Here is an 18,312-nt window from a genome sequence, read left to right as displayed (position 1 = left end):
CCACAGCATCCCCACTCAAGACCTGCATCTTGGATCATACATCCCACTGCACTCTGTCCCCAAGCAGCCCAGGGAATCCTGCCTGTGCACAAAGGGCAGGAGGACAAGAGATGAGAAGGGATGGAGGTGCTGAGACACCCAAAGGGGGATGGGGAAAGGAAGGCTGTTGCTTCTGAGTCGGAAAGGGAGGAGACCGGAGCGTCTCCAGCCAGGAAGCAATCTTCACACACGCGTTGTCGTTTTCTTCTGCAAAGGGGTGAGAAGAGGGGAGGGGGGAAGTGGCAGCAAGAGGGGGAGCAGGCGGGAGAGGTGAGAAATCCAGCATCTTCAGACTTGCCCACACTGCTGGCTTCTCTGCTGTGTGCAGTACCTCATCTCACAGTCATTAGAGAGCCCACGGGAAGGGTGGAAGCCGGATGCCCCGAAGAGTGGGAAAATAGAAGGGATGCACACACAGAGATGTGTACCTAGACCTCTTGGAGAGAAGGCTCCCAGCCTGAAGCCGTCCCAGCCCCCAAACTCCCAGAATCCTTAGAACACCAAATGGACCTTAGAACAGCAAACACTCTGGTCACTCCAAAAGCCCCAGGAGTACCCAGCGGGCAGAGTCCCCATGTCTGATACACACCGTTCCTCTCTCCTTGCCTTCCTCTGGAGCAAAAAGGGTCTCAGCTTTCCCTCCAGTCTGGCCGAGCCCCTTCCAGCTCACGAGCAAAGAGCAGTAAACTGGAAGGCTGGGGAGCGGAGCGGTCCCCAGAATAGCCCTGGCAAGACAGGACAAGCACTCGCTATTGAAAGGACAGGTCAGTTCCGGACAGCCCTGTCCTCAGAGCTTCCCGAGTTGCCCAACTCCCTCAGGGTAAAAGCTAAAGCTCCTGCATAAACACCCTGAGTAATCTCACCCCTCCGACCCATAACCTTTCTGAACTCCCCCTGAGCGTTGCCTCTTACCTGCTCTGACGGAGTTCACAGCATCTCCTTCTCACTCTCCAAACACATAAGATGCCCTTTGGGCCTCAGGGCCTTTGTACTTGCTGTTTCCCCTGCCCAGGACATTTTCTTTCTTTCTTCAGTCAAGGGCTTTTTAAAAAATTATTTGGCTTTGCAGGATCTTAGCTGCAGCACGTGGGATCAAGTTCCTTGATCAGGATTGAACCCAGGCCCCCTGCATTGGGAGCAGAATCTCAGTCACTGGACCACTAGGGAAGTCCTACAAACATTTTCCTTAGATGTGTTCACATCTCACTCTCTCAGGCCTGAATTTCAACATTACTTTCTCAGTACCTCTCTCTAAATATCCAGCCACCCCAACACTCCCCACTCTTTTTCCCAGTTTTACTTCATCTCACCTTTTATCTGAAGCTGAAACTCCAGTATTTCGGTCATCTGATGCTGGGAAAGATTGATGGCAGAAGGAGAAGAGGGCATCAGGATGAGATGGCTGGATAACATCACCAATGCAATGGACATGAACTTGGGCGAACTTCAGGAGATGGTGAAGGCCAGAGAAGCCTAGCGTGCTACAGTCCATGGGGCTGTGAAGAGTTAGATACGGCTGGGCAACTGAACAACAATACCTTTTATCATCATCTTCCCTGGTGGCTCAGATGGTACAGAATCTGCCTGCAATGCAGGAGACCCAGGTTTGATTCCTGGGTTGGGAAGATCCCCTGGAGAAAGGAATAGCAATCCACTCCAGTATTCTTGCCTGGAGAATCCCATGGACAGAGGAGCCTGGTGGGCTACAGTCCATGGGGGTCACAGAGTCATCGGACATGACTGAGTGACTAACACTTCCACTTTAATTGCAGTACTACTTCATCTAGTTCATTGCCAGGATCCTTCACAGGAGTGCACATTCCATGAAGGCAAGTTTTGACTGTTTTGTTTTCTATTGTATCCTCAGCACCTAGAAGCATCTTGGCAGATGGTAGGTCCTCAATAACTATTCACTGAAGGAAGGAAACATCCCTATGCTGTTGGCTTCTCCCACTTCCCCGGAAGTGCCTGCAGCAATGCTTCTTCCAATACCTCTGAAGATTCCCACAGTCCTGGAAAATTAGTTGTCCTTTGGACTCAGACTGAGCCTACCAGGAGAAGGAGGGCAGGGAAGAACAGAGTGGGGATTTCTGCCAGGTTCAGAGTGGGCAGGATATGGGCAAAAGGAGATGCTTCTGGGTGGCAAATGCCCTGATCACCATGGCCCCAGAGCAAAGTCACCATGATCTCTAGCCTCTACTTTGGTGAGGACACCACACACACACACACACACACACACACACACACACCCTGGTTTCCTCCTCCAGTCATTGAAGTTTAAGAAAAAGACCTCCAGAGACAGAAGATGGATTCCATTCCCCACTGTCACCGTGGGGCTCTGCAGAATTTAGTGTCTGTAGTCACCTCACCAAGCTGCTGAGACAGAGTACCCTTCCCTGTTACAACTGCTCCTCCTCCTACCTGCTCATCACGAGTGAGGTGAGGGTCTCAGGTGTGGCCACCTTTGTAAATACCATCCTACTGAAAAGCATCCTCGGAGCTCACACAACTTTTGCTGCTTTCTACCTACAGTTGATGGGGGTAGGGCAGGGGAGGCTGAAGAAACGAAAACAAAAGGATGAAAACCGATGCCCCTGTTGCAGGCTGTTAGGCAAAGCACCAAACCGTTCCAGCCAAGTTGATTTCCCGCTGGAGCAAAGGCCTTTTGCAAGTTTGCATGCTGAGTCACTTCAGTCATGTCTGACTCTTTGTGACCCCATGGACTGTAGCCTGCCAGGCTCCTCTGTCCATGGGATTCTCCACGCAAGAACACTGGAGTGGGTTGCCATTTCCTCCTCCAATGGATCTTCCCAACCCAGGAATCAAACCTGGGTCTCCTGCATTGCAGGCAGATGCTTTACCATCTGAACCACGAGGGAAGCCCATTTGCAAGTTTAGACTAACAATGAGAATCACAGACAACCCTGTAGCTCTGAGGTACTGTAAGATCCCTGTCTGCCTATCCTGATCTGGGCAGGTGGGACCCAGGGCAAAACACACACTTTTCAGACAGACCAGCCAGGTGCCCATGACACGGTAAAGGTGGTTTGGGACTGGAAGGCCCTGGTCTGGAAGAGGCAGCCTGGCTGTTGCAGCCGGCGTCCTGGCCCCAGCTGGGTGAGCCCGTCATCATTTATAATTGAACTTATCGTGGGCCGTCCTCACTGTCGCTGTCGCTTGAGCCATTTGATGTCGTTGAGCCTTTGGAAAAAGGAGAGGGGTGGGAGGGAAGAGGCAAAGGCAGGAGAAACAAAAGGAGTTTCGTAACAGAACTTCAAAAAAGCCAAGTGTTTGAAAAGATCTTTGCTAAGGTTCTGACCTACTTTACATGCGGATAAGCCATCTCCTTCGCTTGCAAAGGAAAAAAAAAAATCCTGCACAAAGTGGTCGCAGCTCTGTTCAGCAGAGCCCGGGCTGCATTGCAGAAAGGGGCTTTAGTGCTGTAATCAGAAGCCATTTAGGAGCCATGATTTGGGTAACTGTATAAGATTTCAACCTCTCTGGTGTAACCCTGGAACAAGGGGCTGCCAGAGAGAGACGGCTGGGGCTGAGAGAGGAGGTATCCAACAAGTACAGCTGTAGGGAGCACACCTCTTCACTCTGGAACACCCACTAACACCCTGCCCCAGGTGCACACCTGGGCTCTGACCACACCCCTCCCAGCCAGGCAACCTTGTGTTTCCTCCCTGTGCTTACACCTCAGATCATGCGTCAGGGGGCAGCCAAGAGTGAAGGTTCCTGATCCAGCGCCTGGCACACAGCAGGTGCTCAGTCATGGTGACTCTCTTGTCTGTTTCTAGAATGAGCTGGGAGGAACCATCCCATCCTGCTCACAGATTCTCGGGACTCATGAGTGCCATCTGGGGCCTCCAGCACCCAGTGATTAGGACATACATGTGAAGAGTCAAGGCACCAGGCCATCTGAAATCAGAGCAAAGGGGGCACAGAAAGGGCAGGACAGGAGGCACAGCACATGGGGCCAGAGGAACGAGGGATGCTCTGCAGAGAACAGACAGGGACGGTGGCCATGCTCCTTCACCCGCCACCTTGCCCCACGGCTTCAGAGCCCCACTGGTCTAGAGGGTACCACACCCTGACCTTGGTCCCCAAGAGAGAGAAAAAGCATGAGGTGGGGGACATTCTAGGACAGCTACAGTGTTTAAGAGAAATGAGATGAGCTAGGAAAGATCAAAGGGGAGAGAAGGAGAAATTCTTGGGAAGTTGGGCTGTTTGTTGTCATTAAAATAACAGATGTTGTTAATGATTTTATTATATCGTCCTCACATCAATCCTGTGCGGTTGGTACTTCTAGGGAGAGGGGCTTCCCCAGTGGTTCAGCAGTAAAGAACCCACCTGCAGTGCAGGAGATGTGGGAGATGTGGGTTCAATCCCTGGGTGGCGAAGATCCCCTGGAGGAGGAAATGGCAACCCACTCCAGTATTCTTGCCTGGAGAATCCCCATGGACAGAGGAGCCTGGCAGGCTGCAGTCCATGGTGTCACAAAGAGTCAGACACTGAGCGTGCATGCATTCACGTACTGTTAGGAAGCATTGTGACTCCCATTTTAGAGATGAGACGACTGAAGTCCTTTAATATTTATGTATTCATTTGGCTGCTCTGGGTCTTAGCTATGGCACTTGGGATCTTTCTTGTGGCATGTAGGATCTTTTTTTTTTTTTTTTTTAAACCGAAGCACGCATCTAGTTCTGACCAGGGATTGAACCCGGGCCCCCTGCATTGGGAGCGCAGAGTTTTAGCCACTGGACCACAAGGGAAGTCGTAAGAGAAACTCTGAACTGTTCAGAATCTCACAGTTAGTCTGTGAGTCTGTCTGAATCAAAAGTCTGGGCTCTCAAGTTACTTGATATTGCCTCCAGAGCTTTTGTATTCATTCAATAAATACGTAACAAGCACCCGCTGTGGGTGTCAGGCTCTGATCCAGGCTCCAGAGATACAGCAATACACACAAACAAATAAGCCTGCGACCACATAGCACCCACACAGGTCAGCGCTGTGGGTTTCGACACCACACCCCTCCTTTTCCCCGCATGAGAAGGGATACTCCAGGAATGTACGCAAGGGAGGAAAACAAACTCTTCTGATCTCAATCAAATTCAAGCATCTAAGGGTAGGTCAGTGTCTTTTGAAAATCTAATCATTTTGTGAATTCCAAACAAAGACAAAATTAATTGTGGATTATCCTTTGGCTTCAGGTTGCCCTCTGAATGCAGTTAGCCAGCAAGTGAGCCACCATTGGCTCCCTGAGCCTCAGTCATCAGGGCTTTGAGGATTCGTGTGCCCAGTGCCTCCTCCAGGTCCCTCTTCCTCCAGGTCATTGACTGACTGGTCTGGTGGTGGGGGTGGGTATCCTTTGCCTCTCACCCCATTGCTGTTCATCTGTGGGTCATCTAATCCAAGGACATGACAAAAAGGCCAGAGCTCAGCCAATCTCTGCAGCTGCTGCTGCTAAGTCGCTTCAGTCGTGTCCGACTCTGTGCGACCCCAGAGACGGCAGCCCACCAGGCTCACCCGTCCCTGAGATTCTCCAGGCAAGAACACTGGAGTGGGTTGCCATTTCCTCCTCCAATGCATCAAAGTGAAAAGTGAAAGTGAAGTTGCTCAGTCATGTCCGACTCGAAGCAACCCCATGGACTGCAGCCCACCAGGCTCCTCCATCCATGGGATTTTCCAGGCAAGAGTACTGGAGTGGGGTGGCCCTCCCAATTCAGGCAGGACTAAACTCCCAAAGAATGCTCCAACATCTCAGCTCAGGGCAAATGTGCAGAGATCTCATAAGCTAAGAAATGCACATGCTTTTTGGTCTCATCTACCACTCAAGGCGGAGAAGGAAATGGCAACCCACTCCAGTATTCTTGCCTAGAGAATCCTGTGGACAGAGGACCCTGGTGGGCTACTGTCTATGGGGTTGCACAGAGTTGGACACGACCAAAGCGACTTAGGAGCAGCAGCACCACCACCACCACCACTCAAGGCATTATCACATATAATCTTTACACATTCTACACAAAGACATATGCCTAAGGATGTCTGATTCAGCCTTGTTTATGATAATAAAAAATGAAAGCTCATATATATAGATATATAGACAGCTATAGGAATAATGAAATACCCCATAGTACAGCCATGCTGTAGAATACTATATATCTGGCGAAAGGAATCAAGTGGAGAAACAGACACTGCCGTGAAAGATGCAAACACATTCAGTAAAAAGGCAAGCCACAGGGACTTCCCTTGTGGTCCAGTGGTTAAGAATCCCCTTTCCAGCTCAGGGAACCCAGGTTCAATCACTGGTTTGGGAACTAAGATCCCACATGCCTCGGGAGAACTAAGCCCACACACAGCAACCACTGAGCCCATGTAATCTGGAGCCTACAAGCCAGGACTAGAGGAGCCCACAAGCTGCAACAAAAGATTCCATGTGCCACAACTAGGACCCAACACAGCCAAATAATTGTGTTTAAAACAAAAAAGGCAAGCTACAGGACAATGTGTTTGATATTTGTTGTTGCTGTTGTTCAGTCAGTCATGTCTGACTCTTTGCGACCCCATGGACTGCAGCACACCAGGCTTCCCTGTCCTTCCCCATCTCCCAGAGCTTGTTCAAACTCATGTCCATTGAGTCAGTGATACCATCCAATCTTGTCCTCTGTCATCCCCTTCTCCTCCTGCCTTCAGTCTTTCCCAGCATCAGGGTCTTTTCCAGTGAGTCGTCTCATCGCATCCAGTGGCCAAAGTATTCAGTCCTATATTTTTTAAAAACCTGTGTGCCTGTTGGTGGGGTACACAATTTCAAATAAGATAATGCATATATAAAACTTTAGCACCCTGTCTGGCAAATAGCAAGTTCTAAATATATTTGGCTATTATTTCCAAATACATTTTTAAAGGTGGGGCATAGGGAAAGATCTACACCAGGCTCCCACCTGGTGCTTGCCTCTGGGGACAGGAGTGAGATGCGGACGGTTCTGAAATGGAGCGTCCTCCGCAGGCTGTTCTCAGTGTACTGTCTGAATGCCTTACATCAGCATGCATAATTTTTGCAACTTTCAAAACATAAAAGGGGGAGGAATGCACTGAGCTTCATTTTCCCAAATACTGTCAGAAGAGGAGCTTTCCTTGATCCTAGGTCCTTTGGTCTTTGAAAGTTCTTTGTGGTGTGCTCTCTGAGTGCCTTCTGAGCAGCTTCAGGCCATGACTTTGCTTCTACTCGCCTTTGCAGAGGAACTGAGAATGCCTCACCACGCCAAGGAGCTTCAGCCACTCGGCACCGGCCCCCACTGGGATGCTCAGTATCACCCTGGACACTGGACTACAAGGGGCCAAGTGGCGAGAGCTCTTCCCTTCCCCCGGTTCAGGCCATCAGTTTGGTTGAGAAGCCTTTGCTTTGTCTCCCGTGTTCCTGCCTCTGTCCTGACTCTTTTACTTTCTCTCATCCTCACCCTTCAGCTCCGGCTTCTCTGCTTCTTCCTGACACATCCACCCTGGCTCATAAACACACCTTTGCAGAGGAATCCATGCAGAGCCTTTTGACCACTGCTTCCGTGGTCCAGGGGTCCCTTTGCCTAAAGATGGTGGAGAGGGTCAGGCAGTTCCAAGAGAAAGGGATTTCCTGGGCTGTAGCCCTTGACGATGAATGGCCCAGTCCTGGCCACTCCAGCCCCCTGACCTCTTCACCTGCAGAGGGCTGAGAGTTGGGGAGTGAGGGTAGGGAGAGAGGATGGGGAGGCAGGCAGTCCCAAGCAGCCAGCCCACTCCAGCCTCCTGCCCACTGGGAAAAGGTCCCTGCCTGAAGGGGTGCTCCCTGCTGCCTTGGAAGCCTCTCCCGCCCTTGTAGCCTTGGCCCCGCCCAACTCCAAGCATCCATGAGATTCGGGGTGTTTGGGATGACGCTCAGCCATTGAGCACAGTCCTCAGCAGCTGGTGGCACAGCAGTAAAGAATCCACCTGCCAAGCAGGAGACAGGAGTTCAGTCCCTGGGTCAGGAAACAGCAACCCACTCCAGTAATCTGGCCTAGAGAATTCCATGGACAGAGGAGTCTGGCGGGCTACAGTCCATAGGGTCGCTAAGTGACTAACACTTTCACTTTTCACTTTCACTCAACGGCTCAGACCCCAAGGAGACCCAGAAATGGATAAAGCAGATGGATAAGTGGATAAATACATAAATCAGTCATCCTTTGGGAGCTGCCTGGAGTGAGGCAGGGGGAGAATCTTGGAAGGTGCCTGCCATGTGCAGTTCCAGCTTCAGCCCCGGTCCACCAGGACCCTGCGCGGGCGAGAAGACACAGGTCCCGGCTCGGACACGGCAGGATCCGCTCCTAGACGACCTCCCCAGACAGGGGAGACCGGGACCTGTGCTAGCCTGTCTCTGCCCACCCTTCCCTTTCCACCTGGGAGTCAAAGGAACAGTGGGCTTTTAGTCACTGTGAACCAAAACAGAAGTTTCAACATTTCCAAAACCTCACTATCATCTTCACTGGCTCTGAGCGTTATTTCAGGTAAATACAATGTTCCCATTTTACAGAAGAGAAATAGACATCACAGTCGCAGCCACACAAGAGTCAACGGGGGACCAATGACCAATTCTCCTGACTCGCAGCCTCCTTCCATCAGACCGAGCTGGCCTGCCTTACCTAACCCCTGAAGCCAGGCCCTCCACCCGGGTTACCTGTACTGTTATCTGAAAGCACCTAATACCTACCACCCAAGGGATCAAATCATAGACACCCACTAGAAAAACTGTTCCAAAGGCTTAGAATCATAGCCTACTAGAGATTTTCTGGTCCTCTTATTTTACATGTGAGGGAAGTGGGATCCGGAGAGGGGAAGTGCTTTGTCCAAGGCCACACAGCAAAGCAGAGCTAGGATTCGCCCTCCAGCTGCACCCAGAGACTCACCAGGCTCAGGGTGAGACCGTCCTTGCCGTCTCTCCTGGTAGAGCCTAGGCAGGGCCGCTGTTTTCTTCCATCGTAGTATATGGAAGTTTTTCAAGGGCGAGGCAACTTTGCGCTTCCCTTGCTCCTCTCTTGTGCATCACAGAGGCCATGAAGGATTTTCATCCAGAAGATTGTAAGCGTCTCCGGCTGCTCTTGTGATGAATCTCGCCTACCCCGACTCCAGGCAGAGCTGCCCCAGGAAAATGCCAGGATGTGGGGACCTCCGGGAGATATCACAGCTGCTGCCCACAATCTGGGTGCCCTGGAGGTGGGGCTGAAACTCAGGGTTCCCACTTTAGCCTCTTCTCATTGTTCATCACTGCTGCTGCTGCTGCTGCTGCTAAGTCGCTTCAGTCGTGTCTGACTCTGTGTGACCCCATAGATGGCAGCCCACCAGGCTCCCCCGTCCCTGGGATTCTCCAGGCAAGAACACTGGAGTGGGGTGCCATTTCCTTCTCCAATGCAGGAAAGTGAAAAGTGAAAGTGAAGTCTAGCCTAAACTGAAAACTAAAAGCTTTTCCTTGCCTCCTGGGCAGAGAAAGCTCTGGAGTGGGAGTCCAGAGGCCCAGGTCCAGCCTGAGCTCTGAAGCAACTTCCAAGATGCCTTGGGCAAGTCTCCTACACGTTCTGGGTGTTGTGGCCCCACCTGTGCAGTGAGGACATCAGGCCAGATTATCTCTAGCGTCCCTCCAGCTCTGCCAGGCCCAGCTCCGTGGTTTAGGAAGCAGCAGAGAGTCAAGTAAAGCCATTAGGAGTAGCGAAGAGATGGGGGTTGCATAACAGTCATAATGCAATTTTCTGCAAACGGGGACTATGTTCTAGGAACGCACCTAGGAGCTGCACACCTGTTCCTCCTTTTGATCCTCACAAGGATTTTGGAGATCCCACTATAATCTTCTTTATTTCACAAATGAGTCAACTGAGGCTCAGAGAGATTAGGCAGTTGCCTGAAGTCACACAGTCTGTCATCAGTGAGGTCGGAACGGCTGACTTTTCTTTCACCTTTCCCCCCCGACCATACCCACCCCCCCAGGGGGCGGCCGCCTCAGTTCTCAGGGCCTGTCTCTCCAAATTGGCTCTGGGGTTAGTGGGACCTCCCTCGCCCCCCTCTGATGTCATCATCACAGCCCTAACTTTCCAGCACTTTCTCAGCGTCAGACTCTTGTCAGACCACAAGTCCCAAATTTTGCTCCAGAGAAAATGACTCTATCCCACCTCTCATTCAAGCCCTTACTGCTTCTTGCCCCTAGTTTACCCTCCACTCCTTGAGGTCCCTGCCCATGACCCAGCCCCAGCCCCTTTCCCAGGGACCCCACATTGCCTAACTCCTGTGACTTTAATTCCTCCCCAACTGCTTTTCTCAGCTTTGGGGCTCATGACTTCTGGGGTGGGGGTGTATCCAGCCTGCCTCTTTCCTGTGCATCTTCTCAGAGTTATCTGGTATCGGCTGGGTGCAGGAGTGAAGGGAAGGTGCCTGGATGTTCACAGGTGAGATCACTGCAGGAGGGCAGAGGGGGCACCCCAATGGGCTCCACCGCAAGGGGTTTGCGATAGCACCTGATGCTGAGGAGAGGACCTATGAGTCACTGGCGCTGCTCAAGGTGGAGGAGAGTAGGCTGGCCCCCGGGCGTACCCCAGGGAACAGAGGGGAAGGAGAACTGGAAGGAAAAAGCCAGGACTTGCTGATTCATTATAACCTGGAAGACCAGAAGAGGGAGCAACGGAGGATGGCACCAAGGTCTAGGGAAAACGGGGTGATGGGAGAGGTGTGGTGAGCCACATAGAAATCAAGTTGCTAGGAGAAAAATCTGTGTGTGTGTGTGTGTGTGTGTGTGTGTGGTGGTGGGGCAGGAGAGGGTGGAGGATCTTGTTTCAAACACTGGTTTTGAAATGACAGAGGGATTTTCAAGTGCAAATGCCTATTGAGTGATTAGAAAAACAGGACCCAGAGCAGCAGGGAAGGCAAGGGGCAGGTTATATAATTACTGTGCCCTGAACTCTAAGCTGAGCGTGGGGACCCCAGGCTGCCCTCTCCCTGGCCCCACCTGCCCCACCCGGAGCCTGAGTCAGCCAGCTTCAGTGGAAATTTGATGAGTGAAGCCAGGTGACCGCATCCTGAGATAGGGTCATCCTGACCCTACAGAGATGACCACACCTGGGGGCAGCCAGCGTGTGTGGTGTCCACAGTGGCCGCACTGCAGGGGCCAAAGGGAACAAGGAAAGCCAGGGAATCCCTGGCCGTAAGAGGAGGTGAGCCTGCAGAGGGTCAGACGGGCTGGTGGGGGAGGAGGTGAGCCCGCAGAGGGTCAGACGGGCTGGTGGGGTGGGGGCAACACTGGGTTTAGGGGAGAGAGAGAGGCAGGTAAGCTAGACGAGACAGTAGGGTAGGTCAAGACTGGTCCTCTGTTCCAGTCAACAGTGTGGATGTCGGGAGGGACCTGGGCGTGGATCAAGGCCCTGCCTGACGAGGCAGAGGTATGGAGGGCGTGGGGAGAGGAGCCGTGGGCCGGCGGTGACAGCACCAGGAGGCAGAGGCTTTCACCGAGACAGGGAGGAGTTTCGCTCTTGAAACGGGGCTGTGTGTACGTCGGGGTAGAGAGAGGGGGACTAAAGATGGCCGCGCAGGCCCTGGGAGGCAGGGGGTCCCAGCGGTGCCTGGAGACTCAGGTCCCCGGAGACCGCAGCCTCCTCCGGCCAGAATCACAGCTTCAGACAACGCAGCAGCTTCCTAAGACCTCAGGCGTTCTCCCGAACGCCCAGGCAGAAGCAGGAGTGTGGCCAACGTTCTAGCTGTCTCTTCCGGTTCAGTGAATTCTGGTGTCCCCTCTCCAACACACACACACACACACGCAGCAGAGTCCCTTCTGCTTTCAGCAAAGGCCACGCAGCAAGTCACTCTCTGAATCGAGGAGGAGTGGCCAGCACCCCCTTGAGCAGATATTCCCCAGATGGGTAGGGACGAAGGGACCAGATCCCCCAAGGAGCTGCCTTCACTCAGACCTCCCAGAGCCTCCATCCCCTCTCCTAAAGGCACCTTCCCTTCCCTGGCCTTTTCCAAAATCAATCCTGACATCTCCTTAAATCGAAGTCAGCCACAATGAAAGGGTGGTGCGGAATTTTGTTTACCAATCCTGGCATCTAATTAAAATTAGCTGATGGTTCTTCTAGTTGGTTTTTTTGTTCTGACTATTTTTAAGCCGGAGCTGCTAGATCAGTGCAGCCACTAGTAAGCTGTCAAATCAAATTTTCAAAAGCAAATTGCTTTTATAATTAATTTAATTATTATTACGGCTCCCAGTTTTGTGTTGCCTTAATGAACACAAGCAGGTTTCACCCTCTGCTTCTCCCCCCCACACTCACTTAGCACCCCCTTGCCTCCCCAGACCCACCTCCCACCTCTCCAATCCGAGTTGGGCAAATGGAAAGGCAAGACGGAAAGCAGACACACGCGCCCAGGCCCCCTCCGCGACCACCCCCCTGCCCACCAGCTACCTCTCTGACTCACGCCCTCACCCTCAGAGTGAGTAATTAAAGTTCTGCTCCCTGTTATGGAATAAATGGTACATGTTTTAATTACCCTGAGCCTACCCAGGCATCCTCACGCCCCCGCCCAAGACTGTGAATCTGGTGGAGTGGGGGAAAAGGTGGGGGGACAGTTCCGAGAAAGAAAGAGCTTCTGTGACAGTGACAGCGGTCTGTCACCCGGGTCTGGAATTCGCTGGGGAACCGTCAGTTACTAAGGAAACTAGGAGGAAGAGAAGAAGGGAGAGAGGCGGTTGGATCCAATTTTGGGCGACAAGTGTGAGGCGTAAAGACGTTGGACCCTCTGCGCATCCTAGGCTCAGTGGCAGTGTCTTCAGGGGTGGGCGGGGGCAGGTCATCAGAGAGGGGTCACCTGGAGGCCACACCCTTCTCAGGAGCCCAAGGTGGGTCAAGGGGATGGAGACACAAAGGCAGGAGCAGCCATGGGCCGGGACAGTGACCAGAAGCTGTGTGTGAGTGTGTATCCACCCACAAGCACACAACTGTTCACACCCATGTTTGTGCATGTCCATGTTTTTATCCTTTTCGGTCTTTTGGGTGTTTTCTTTTTGTTTTCCTCCTTCCCAGTTTGCAACTTATCTCACTTCCATCTTTTCTCCTTTTTCTGGCAAGCATGGTTCTGTCCCCTTCTTTTCACTCTCTCCTCTCTCCATCTCTGTCTTCTCTTCCCATGCTTCTCCATCTGCCACCCTACCCTGCATCCCCCAATCTCTCTTTCTCTGCTTGTCTAGTTAATCCCCCTCCCAGGCCCTCCTTCTCTGCCTCTCTTTCCCTGTCTCTGTGTCTGTCGGACTCTGACTCAGACATGACGCTGTGAACTGTAAGAGCAGGAGACCTCGGGACACTGGAGCATCCCTGCCTGCCCTGACTCCCCTCCAAGGCCCGGCTGATTCCTCCTGCCCCAAGGAGCCACAGCACACAGGGCTTCATCGGATCAGCTCTCAAAATCCAATGCTGTGGGGAGGGAGGAACTTGGCCCATACAGGTCCCCATTGTTTCTGAAACAGAAGCAGAGACCAGGAGAGAAGGGCAGGGCTAGGGGTGGGCCCCGAACCAGCCCAAACAAGGGGGAGGGGGAGCTCCAGCCGGTGAGGGAGACAGGGTTTATTTCTGGGCTTTTGGCTGAAGGACAGACAGGAAGCTGCACAGAATGAAGGGTGTGAGTCAACAGTGCAGTGGGGCTTGGGCCTGGCTGGTGGCAGGGCATTCTGGAAGCCATTCAGGAATCCCACGAGCATGCCAGGTCCTGGGGAGAACCCACCATTCCCCAGAAAAAGCCGTTCCAGGTGAGGCTGGGCCCTCCCTCATCTTCTGATGGGCAGGGGGGACCCACGCCCTTTCTTCAGGAAGTCGGGGCTGGGACTTCTGCGGCCTCACTCCTGCTGCAGGGCCAGCTCCTTCTCCACTTCTCTTCTCATCTCTTCTCGGTCTGCAGCTGACCCAGGCTTGGATCCTTTCCTGTTCCCCCTCCTGGTAAAGAGACGGCCCAGGTTCCGTGTGGCCTGACCCCTGGCTCCCCGGGTCCCTCAGGGAGAGCCCAGTGCTCCGGAGGGACAGAGCACCACACCCCACATCGGGCAAACCCCGACACCAGCTGCTCAGAGGGGCCGGCAGTGGTGGAGGACCACTCAGGCTGCCCTGCCCAGAGCAGGAATAGCCTAAGAGGTGGGTTACCTTTCTCTCCTGGGCCAAGATTTTGGGAGGCCTGGGAAGGTAAGAGGTCCATTTCTGTCCCACCTACACATCCTTACACACACACACACACACACACACTCATTCAAAGGGTGGCAACTCAGCCCTCCTTACTCTAGGGGGCGCTCTCCAGTCAGATGCCTGACAGCCGCCTGAAGGCACTTGCAGAAGACCAAGGTCCTCTCGGAGCCAGAATCTCAGCAGGAGTTCAAGGCCAAGGTGAGAGGCCTCAGCCCTGCTTCTAAAGCCACCCACAAAGGCCTCGACACCGCGGGCCGCAGGCGGATCTGGCATCCTCGGACACCCCTCGCCATTGCCAGGCAAATGCTCCAGCCAAGGCACGTGTGTAGAGCAAGCCTGCCACCTGGTGGTGAGGCTACTCAACTACAAACCGGGGCTCTGGAGGGGTTCGGTGGGTGTGGGGCCCCCCGGGCTGGGGCCCCTCCAGGGCTGATCCCTGAGGCAGTGCTGTCATGTGGGGGCTGCATGGAGCCCTTCCCAGAACCCTTCCAAAGTAGCTCATGGGGGCAGAAAGCAGAAAGCAGGGTGGGGTGGGGTGGGCTGGGGTGGGGTTCTAGAGCTAAGACAGGGGACCCAAGGGCCAGGCCTGAATGGACCCAGAGGAGAAGAGATTTCATGTGTCTCTGCCCTAAGGAAGCAGCAGCCTGGGGCACTGGGAAGCTCAAAACTCCAGGTTTCTCTCCTGGGTCCACCACCAACACCCAGCTCTTAGGTAGATGGTGGGCCTTTGCGTGGGGGACCTGGCAAGACAAAGCCCTGCTCTTGAGGAGCTGGTGGGCTTGAAGCAGTTCACACCATGAGCCAGGAGCTGACAGTTTGGAGATCAGCTGCGATTAGGACAGGCAGGACTTCGGGGGTCAGCCAGCCCAACAGAGACTGCAGGACAGGTTTTGTGAGCCCCTGCCCCTACGTGCAAAAATGTCCATAATAAAACTGCATTTTATGACTTTGAATAAATACATTTATACTACACAGGTGGTTCAGCAGTAAAGAATCTGCCTGCGAGGCGGGAGCCACAAGAGACCCGAGTATGATCCCTGGGTCAAGAAGATCTCCTGGAGGAGGGCATGGCCACCCACTCCAGTATTCCTGCCTGGAGAATCCTATAGACAGATGAGCTACAGGATGACTATGGAGAGCCCCAGCCCATGGGGTCAAAAAGAGTCAGAGCCAGACACGACTGAAGGGACTTAGCACACATGCACACACACCCTATAACATTTCTACAGCCTAAATTGGGGGGGGGGGGAGTTCCTTCTGACTTGAGAAGAAATTAAAACCTTTCAAGATGCCTAATGGAAACATGAACCCTGAGTCCAACCTATTCATTTTGCTGATGAGACAGAAGCCCAGAGGAGGACAAGGTCTGCCCGCCATCACACAACAGGCACTGGCTGGGCTGGGGGGCCACAAGTAAGTCCTCTGAGCCAGACTAGGGTTCTCTTCATTACCCCTTTAACCTCTTTCAGGAGACAGAAGAATCCCTGCTACCTACACTGCAAGCCAAGGAAGAGCGCCCTTGCCCAGCCCCTCCAGGCCCCTTCGATTGCCCACCACGTGGAGAGAGCCTGGTTGGTTTCCACCCACTCCTCCCCACCCTCCCAGCAGAAGCTTTCCCTCCCCAAGTCCTGGCCAGGCAGCCAAGTCACCACCACCACCACAGCTCTTTGGCCTGCTGTCTTATTAATTCCTAATTTCCAATTTGCAAGAGAGAGCCTTAAACCTCCATCTCACCAGCCCAGCAATCACACAGATGTACCAAGTATCTCTGGACAGCCTTTAATTTATCTCCCAGCGCACGCGGGCACTGCTGAGAGACTTGATGGCACCAGCTTAAACATAATAAATTACTCAAGTACCAGAGATTAGTTAATAAAGCTCCAGGCTCCCTCCAAGCCCCTGCTGACTTGGTCGATGACACCAAAGGTTCCTTTGACGCTGCCCAGTGCGGGGGAGGAGCACCTGTGATAGGTGGCCCTGCTCTGAGCCAGCTGTCCAGTCCTCCTCAGAACCCTTGTCGCCAGGCAGAAGTGGTAACGTGGCAGAGAGGAAGGGGCTCCAAGAAACGCCAGGGCAGACTCGCAGTTTCCACTCCAGGCCTCAGTATATCAATGGGGTCATTATCAAATGGTGGCAAGTCTGACCCTTGCTTGGGCACAGCTTGGAACACCAGGGGTCAGAGGATGCCCAAGAATGAAGCAAGATGTCAGCGACCTTTGGAGCCAGGTGAAGGAATGGAAATGTTTTCTTGAAGACACAAAGGGCCAGAGAAAGTCTGAAGCATTTGAAGGCCCGTCTCTGCCCCTCACTCCAGGTACCTGCCAGGCGTGTCTTCGCTGGGCCTCGCATCCACACCATCTCCCGTCTTCTCATCCCCGATGACACAGTAGTCCTCCAACAGTCCTGCCTCGTCCAGATGGACACAGTCCACCCCCTCTCTCCACCAGCATCATCTTTATATAGCCCAGCTCTAGCCACATCACTCCTCTGACTACAGTGTGGGATGCTCTTCCATTGCTTACCTAATAAAACTGGCTCCATACCTTGGAATGCATTGCCTTCCCCTGTTGGTCATGAAAATTATCAGACTGGGAAAGATGCTTGAGGGAGAGGGTGCAGCTCACCTTCTGGGTGAGATTCTCATTTATTAGATGGTTCCGCAAATTCCTGCAAGAGACAAAGAAATGGGCAAAAACGCTCAAAATTCGTTCCTAGACCAAGATACTGGGAAAAGGGCTTCCAGAGAGGGTTGGGGAGTAGGAAAAGGCTATCTGTAAAGTGCTAAGCATTGCCAGAATCCTGAGCTATCCTGGAAAATCCCTGTTCCTTAAGAATCTCTCCCATTAGCCTCAGCTCAGGCATCCCAAGCCCCAAATGATGTCGAGAAAGATAAGCCAAATAACTACATCTTCTTCGTTTCTCCTGATACCAAAGCCAGAGCTCCTGGCTCCCAGGCCCTGCCCGCCCCAGGCCCCCACTAGGGTCCCGCTTGGTCCCAAGTCAGACCCGAGAGCAGGGAGTGGGGCTTCTTCCCCAGTCCCCTGCCACTGAGGTGCTCTTGAAGCTATATTAAAAAAAAATTGTGATCCATAGTCATCTTTGTTCCCAGGCACTAGTATTACTCATTGTTATCAGCAAGAAAAACCTCTTCAGTATCTCTAATTCTTTCCTTCCATAATGCTCAAAATACTGCCTACACATGCTCTTGTTTGTGCAGAGACGGCCTCCCTCACACAAGAGGTGGTGGCTGAATATGGGGCAAATTGAATCACATTATAAACGTGCAAGGGAATCCTAACATGAATCCTTTAATAAAGAGAATAATCACCCCTTAATTTTTCATTAGTGTAAACCCAGGTGTTCCTGGAATGAGTATGTTGGATGTGAACAGAACCTATATGTGTGTACACACACACACACCTGGGGAGTGCATCACACCATGCCCAGAATAGCCCCAGGCACACAGCAGTCTTAATACTAATAAAAACCTGATAGAGATACTGAGAGTGTATTTTTTGTAGTGACAGTGGTGAACGGGAACACCAAAGATGATACGGTAGGATATAAGATTGCTTCCCCGGAAGGAAAAAGGAAACCGAGGCCCAGAAAGGAGCAATGGCTTTAGTGCGTCACCCACCTGCACAGAGAGACGCTCCACGTGTTTATAAAACTCCTGCGTCCCTATAGCACAGAGAGCTCTGCTCAGTGCTATGTGGCAGCCTGGATGGGAGGGCGTTTGGGGGAGAGTGGGTACATGTATATGTACGGCTGAGTCCCTTTGCTGTTTGCCTGAAACTATCACAGCATTGTTAAACAGCTTTGTCACTGTCGCTGTCGTTTTCACTCAGTCGTGTCCGACTCTTTGCAAGCCCATGGACTGTAGCCCACCAGGCTCCTCTGTCCATGGAATTCTCCAGGCAAGAATACTGGAGTGGGTTGCCATGCCTTTTTCCAGGGGATCTTCAAAACCCAGGGATTGAACCCAGGTCTCCTGCTATACCCCAATACAAAATTAAAAATTTAATAATAAGTAAAAATGAAAAAAAGCATGATGATATTT

At 52.6% G+C, this 18,312-nt stretch overlaps 1 non-coding gene across 1 annotated transcript; it reads right to left on the bottom strand.

Moving 5' to 3' along the window:
• Positions 1 to 14,021: 14,021 nt before the first annotated feature.
• Positions 14,022 to 14,112, bottom strand: LOC113906118. Its single transcript, XR_003514804.1, has one exon. It is a non-coding gene; the product is annotated as a Z6 small nucleolar RNA (small nucleolar RNA).
• Between the last annotated feature and the right edge of the window lie 4,200 nt (positions 14,113 to 18,312).

Source organism: Bos indicus x Bos taurus, chromosome 15, assembly GCF_003369695.1.
Source record: "Bos indicus x Bos taurus breed Angus x Brahman F1 hybrid chromosome 15, Bos_hybrid_MaternalHap_v2.0, whole genome shotgun sequence".
NCBI lineage: Eukaryota > Metazoa > Chordata > Mammalia > Artiodactyla > Bovidae > Bos > Bos indicus x Bos taurus.
Note: the sequence above shows the minus strand (reverse complement) of the source record. Positions and strands in the feature narration are given on the sequence as shown.